General features: G+C 42.3%; 1 protein-coding gene across 1 annotated transcript in view; it reads left to right on the top strand.

Annotated features, from left to right (window-relative positions):
• Positions 1 to 202: 202 nt before the first annotated feature.
• igsf9a (immunoglobulin superfamily, member 9a) overlaps positions 203 to 6,941 on the top strand; it is a 51,852-nt gene continuing 45,113 nt past the window's right edge. The window contains exon 1 of the mRNA XM_062412377.1: positions 203 to 468. The gene's annotated coding sequence lies outside the window, so the exon portion shown is untranslated. The remainder of the gene's footprint in view (positions 469 to 6,941) is intronic.

Raw genomic sequence — 6,941 nt, 5'->3', positions numbered from 1 at the left:
TCTCCTTTTCATCCTCTGCCTGCACAAACAAACTCTGTTATTAAATCTACATTGGCTCAAACATTAAAGAGCTGATGGGACTCTGATGTGGTTTGGACCTTTTTGAACACAAACAGGAACTGGAACGGGAGGGGAGGGATGAAGGGAGGGGGGGGGAGAGAGAGGAGGGAGGGAGGAAGTTGGGGGAGGTGGGACTCTGGAGCTCCGTGTGGCCGCACCGACACTTCACACTCACCTGTACCTGAAATGAACACCTGTTGCCTGGGGCTTTTCACCGGGAGAGGCGCTCCTATTTCAGCAGCTCCACAAAGGAACTAGGCCCAGAGTTGTTTCAATTCCTCTGGACTCCACACACACACATACATACACACACACAGACAGACACACACACGAGGAGGAAGAGGAGGATGCGCTAAGAAGAGACCGAGCTCTGGATTTTAAAACATCCAGGAACTGACTGTGCTACAGGTAGGATGAGCTTTGAAATTAAATTAAAAGCTGTAAAAGTCAGAAGTTAATGATTATGAAAAGTTTCCTGCAGCTTTGAGAGGATGAGAAATGAATGTGCTGAGCTCAGACTGTGGAAACGTTCCTTCCCCAAGCCTCTGAACTGTGTCGTGCAGTTAAACGTCAGTATAATGAAGTTTCTATGGGAGCTTTTCATTATCATGTGAAATGCGAACCTGACAGAAGTGAGTGTGTGGAGCTGGAACTTCTCAGGACAGTTCAGACTGAGCAGTAAAACGATAATAATCCCAATAACATTCAATAAAGTCCAGTATATGTTCTACAATCCGTAAGTTAAGAAATACCTGCTGCACATATCGTACAGTGTCTATTACAAAGAATTGGATTGATTACATAACCCTCTCTTTATATTTGAGCAGATTAAATACGATTAATCTTCTTTCTGCTCCTTTTCACTCGAGATTAGAGATTTACAGTTTGCTTTGTATCGTAAAAAATATATCGCATAATTAGAAAACCAGCTGTGGGTATATAATATACCTGTAATATAATTAATGTTTTTTTTTAATTTATGTTTCTGGTCATATCGATCTGCTTTAATTCAAAGCCTCCATATCTTATTCAGGCCTGTGCGTATATGATTCATATATCTGATGTTGTTTTTCCACCCCCCCCCCCCCCCTGACACTATGTGAACTGAAACTAGTGGAATGGATTTCTTGTACTGTTTGGTGTTTTCATTCAGATGAATGCTCTTTGAATTGAATTGAATACTCTTTCAATGGTCTGCGCTACAAAGAGGAGCAGAGTCTGAGTCTTTCATCTCCTATCCTATTCACTACGTTACACTCTCAGACAAATATTATTCATTATATGAATTCATGTATAACTTCCCTATATGATTGTACAGTATTTAGAGCCAGGGCCCGAACACATGTCGTCTTTTTGCTCTGTTGGAGTCCAGAGTCCGTCTGTGTCTCACTGATTTACAGCAGAGATATTCTCCCCATACTTCCTCCTGACGTGGTTCAGGGAAGAATCATGTTTTAGTTTTACATTTCACGTAAAGTTTTGCATCATCATCGGGAGCTGAGTGGATATATGTTCTTATTTTTTTTGTGAAAGCCAAGGATTTGCCCGACAGCCTCTGAATTAAAGAGAAGCACTTCACATCTGATAGTCGACTCCGAGCAGACAGAATTAGATGCAAATAATTACCTGCGAAACAGCCATTAAGCCCACACCAGTGAGTCTGCCACTTTATTCCAGTTCACTGCACGTGGCTCTGTGTGTCGAGATCGAGAGGAAACTCTGAATCACAGCTGCAGGATGAGTTTGACAAAATGAAAGGAGACATGATGATCTCTGCGATGAATCATCTGGGAAACCTCAGTCCAACACGGGGAGTAATGTAGTACAGTAATTGGCAGTAATGTAAAAGAAACTGCTCTCTTACTTTTTTTTAAAACGCCTGAAAAGTTGGCTTCAGATGTTAAGTGTTCCTGTGTGTCACTCCCATGACTAACACGGTTACACACTAATGCAGATGTTCAGCAACACAAGCGTTTGAGCCGCTCATCCAGAAATCCTCAGTGTTTTAAAGCAGGAACAGAGATTTTAACAAACGTCCTCTAAAGTGCACGTTTTCAACAACTCCGGTTTCTGTGTTCTGAGTGTAAAACTCATGTTGCTTTGTGTTATGAACATGCACCAGAAACTACAACAATAGCAGTTGCATACTTGTTTATCTACGTTTGGTTTCGCACTGCTAGGTCCAATTACAAGTTCCCTTTCTTCATTCGTACACGATAGATCACTGATGTAGACAATTTTGCCACCTACTGGCCCGGCATGCTTCTTTTAAGTTGTTTTTGTGTTCTCGTCTGTACGCTGACATCTTGTGTAGATCAGCATTCAACAGTTGCTACGTTCTGATTGGTGCTCAGGGTTGTGTGATGTCACCCATTTCCAACGTAGCACCACCAAGATCAAATTGAAAGATGAGCGCTGGACATAAAGACACAAAAACAAAGAAAATATACGAATTGAAATGAAATCATGTAGAATCCTTTCATTCATATGTAGCAGATTGGGTTAAATAGTTTTTCAGGGCCTTTTTAACGTAAACAGAACTTTACAGGAGCTACACCATCTGAATATTGAATTACAGCTTCTGTTACACAACCAAGAAACTGGAAACAGGACTCGAGTCACACAACTTGAACATGAGTCACAAATCCGACAACTTTAAACTTGACCTGATTGACTCATTACTGCTTGGACTTTTGAATTGAAATAACTTAATGTCGTCTTGAGCCCAAATATAAAAAAATTACGTTACAAAAACTCAACAACCTGCAACAACTCATCAGCAGAAAGAAGTTGGTAAAGTTTGGCAGTGTAGAGCAGGAGACATGATATCTTTCATGATCAGGTTCTCATGTTAAGTCTGTACATGTTTTAATTTACTAGCTGCAAACAAAGTTCTATTTGTCTAGATGTTTATATAGGACTTGAAATTCAAAGAGTAGGACTTCACCTCACTTCGGGCGTGCTCTCTCTTTTCCTAACTGAAGTATATTGAACAGAACAACAAAAACATTTTGTCCTTCCTCTTCTGCCTTCTCTTGGATTCTTGTAAAATGGTTGTAAATGTTTGTACCCTGAGCGCGGAGATGGATTTTAAACCTCTTTCTTTTCCTGCTTTTTTTTTGGGTTGCTCCACTTTTAATGTGTCCTATTTTCTCGTAAGTGCACATCAAACTGAGCGAGGCGGGCGGTTGCTATTGTGAGGCAAAGCTTTTGTCAGTCAAACAAGCAGACTGGGAGAGAACCTTGTGTTTGGCAGGACAGTGTGTGGTTAGTGTGTGAAACTGTGGGTTGGACCACATTGTGTTTCAAAGTTATATTTGGATGCACGTCGATGTCATGAAAGCAGCTTGAAAATATGACGATACAGTTTTATAGAGTCAGTTGTAGAACTAGGTGCAGCTATATGCTGTCGGTGCCTTATGATGTAAGGTGGGACACAATGTATAGGAAGCTCTGGTATAACGTCGTCTTTCCAAGTCAACATCCTCTGCTTTCTACGTTTACTGCACCACATCTTTTATTCGCATTTGTCACGTTAATCATCAGTTTCCTTCTGTCTTCAGCTGACTCGGACATTGTGTTCTCACGTACGTCCCTTCTTGAAGATTCAGGAAAAGCTCCTTTATCAGGTTATGAAATATCTTATCACTATTGCATAGGCTGCAATTAAACTTGGATTTATTGCTTCAATGCTCACAAATCTACTGAGATGCATGTGTGGACATGAGATAGTACAACAACACACAATGAGTCATCACTAGGAGATCAACATCAACATTTATTATCTCTAACTAAAACTGAAATGCTAATTCTGCCCGTTAGCTCAGAGGAGTTAGCGCTAACTGCTGATAGAAACGTGGCTTTGCATGGAAACTTAATCATGTTGTGTGTTTTTTCCTGAGGATCAAATTAAAAAATAAACAGCACAGCACAGAGTTGATCAATAATACGGTTTGTGTATCGACACATGGTTACACCTCCGTCATCTCTAATGTGAGGCTCTGCATTAATATAACACATCAGACATTTTCCTGGTGTGGCCGTCCCTCCAGTTGCATTATTGTGTTTATTGTGTCTCTCCTGTTGCTCTTGTCAATGAAGTTGATCGACAACATCAACCTCATTTGACTTTAAACCACATTAACATATGCATATCACCCAGATTGCATTGGTGTACGCAGGGTTCGGTATTGTCTGGAAACAGGAAACCCATCTCTCCTGCAGCTCTGCATGGCTGTGTGTTTTATGTTGTGCCTTTTGGAGAATTCAGGAAGTTTGTCTTCTTTCCCCTTTAGCTGTGATCAGAGGTTAATGTCCAATTTAGCTTTGCTGGCAGATACAAACAGCCTTGAAACAGGCCTAACCCACTGACCAAGGACATGTTCTGAGTGCGTACACACACATACACACACACATACACACACTCAAATGCACAACGGCGATACCCATGGGAAAGAAATGGAATTTGAACAGAAAGCTAATATGTAGGAGCCCCCTTTATCTTTTTTAGTTTAAAGTGCGGTGGGGTAGGGGGAGAGCAGAGCTGCTGATAAATCTGTGACTGGGCCTCGGTTGCAATTATCAGCTGGTCCCCATTTCTCTCTCCTTATGTAGATGAAAACGGCAACGCCACTGACTTCCAGCAGCGTGCCCGTCACTGACATTCCAATTTCTGTCAGCTGATAAATTGTCAGGAGACAGGGCGCTTTCTTTTGGTGCGATACCCGGCTCATTTATTTGTAGCCTTAAACATTTTTTTCCAGATTGTGCCGTCGTCACCAATGTGCTTATGTTTATGCATGTCCTCAATGTCAGAGGGAGGAAATGATATGTCGGAGGAAAATGTCTGGAGACCATCTGCGTTACCATGGTGGAGCGTTTCACCTGTGCAGGCCGTTTCCTTCCAGCAGCTGCTCTCTGAGTTCCTGCTCGAGATTTAATGACACGAAATGTCCCGCAGCTTAACAAGATTTTTGTCGCCTCTCATCGCTCTTCTTGCTGCGTTGGCCACATTTCCCCTGCTGTCTCGCTTTTCCCTCCACACAGCTGGTTTTTTGTATTGACTTCACCATCTCGCCAGACCAATAAGCATTTTCTTTACACGGCCCCAAAACGAGGGAACATCATTTTTAATCCATCTATAATCGTCTCTATTCGCACAGCCACAGCAGACTGGATGTGACCGGATCTATTTCTTTAATCAGCAGCGTAAATGTCATTACAGGGTGTTCAGTCCTCATCATGGCTCGTCTCATGATTTAATAAGAGGCAGCGGATGAAGAATGAGGAGAAGATGGCGAGCATCTGTTCGACAAAGAGGGAAGACAAGTGTGTGTGCAGCTCTTTTGTCCTCGCCCACTGTGGGAGGGAGAGAAGCAACAGAATAGCGGCGGGAAAGCTCTACCTCGGTTTGCCGAGCTCAGCCTCAGCAAACATTCGACCGCCTCGTTCAAGTGTAATAAGTTCAGGACAAACTCGGAGTGTAGTGCTGCTTTGCTCGGAGCCACACGGCTGAAGGGCAGGGGATAGAATTCTGTTAATGTTCCATTAGACTGCAAACTGCAGACGTGCTGGAGATTGAGAGTTCAAATTGACTTTCACTTTGGTCTTTGTGGAAGATCTGTGTTTGCTGGGCAAGGGTGAACAATCAGATTACTTTGTGTTTTAATCGATCCCGAAGAGGGCCGCAGTCCTTTTTCTTTCAAAAGTCTGAAAAAATTGTGAGCATCTGTCTTAAGTTTGAAAAATTACAGAGACGTTGACATTTCAGGACATTTAGCCTCAGTCTACCTTTTATATCACAGGGTCTCTTTGTGTGATATATTTGAAAAATAATTTCACGCGAGCGAGTCGCTTGATGGAAGAGGAGCCGGGGCGAGAGAAGCACTTGATGCAGTGTGGAGGTGGTCAGGCTAAAAAGAGTCAGGTATTTCACAAGGCCACTTTTATCGGATAATGGAGAGCGCTCCGAAATGTAACACAAAACAATCCAATGAACCTCTTTCAAAGAGAATGTAAGGATAATGCTTTCAGAGGGTTTCACTCACCGGTTTGACATACGTGGAAAACCAAGACTTGTATAATATAAACTTTAAGAGCTTTTATTTGACCTTCATTTGGGAACACAGCCATTGAAACCTGAGTGGAGGTAAAGAGTGCTGCTTAAAGCTTTTCTCTGTTATGCCACCATTGTATTTGTTTGTCTATGACAGGGGGCTGAAATAAATCATTCTATATGATGTCAATACAGATACTAGACTCATTCTCCTCTCTTAGTGGCTCTGGAGCTCGTAGGTCTAACAGTTCGATGATATTGAGTGGTCCTAAAACATAACAAGTTTGTTATTGAATGATTCCTTAGAGAAGTAAGTAAAATATGATTAAACCGGCAAACGAGGATACTGAGGATACTACAATGAAGCGAAAATTGTTTGGATACGGGTGCAATAAAATATCATTTGGAGCCAGAGTCTGCACAGCAGGTGGTTGTGGTGTTGGGCTGTGGTATCAAGATCAATCAAGACGTATTATCCCATTGTCTGGTTTAAGTCAGGACTCTTTAGATGGTACCCTTAAAATTCGGGAGGAATGATCGCAATTCAGTTCGTGGATCGCGATCGGGTGTGGGAAAGATTGTTAATGTTAATTTATAGGAAGTTCACCAACCACCACCACAGTGCTGTTTGCTTCAGCGTGGCAGTGCTGCTGGAACAAGCTGTTGACAGCCTGCGTAATTGTTTTTCACAGGTTCAGACTTTGCCCCCGTCATGAAATGAAAATGCCCATAAAAGCCTCATGGTGAGGGAGAGAAGATATGAGAGGGGGGGAGGGGCCGGGGGGTGTTGAGGAAGTGTCGAGATCATAGGCAATGTCAAGCACAC

Source organism: Platichthys flesus, chromosome 19 (assembly GCF_949316205.1).
Source record: "Platichthys flesus chromosome 19, fPlaFle2.1, whole genome shotgun sequence".
In the NCBI taxonomy this organism is placed as follows: domain Eukaryota; kingdom Metazoa; phylum Chordata; class Actinopteri; order Pleuronectiformes; family Pleuronectidae; genus Platichthys; species Platichthys flesus.
The sequence above is the reverse complement of the archived record's forward strand: the minus strand, read 5'-3'. Positions and strand labels throughout refer to the sequence as shown.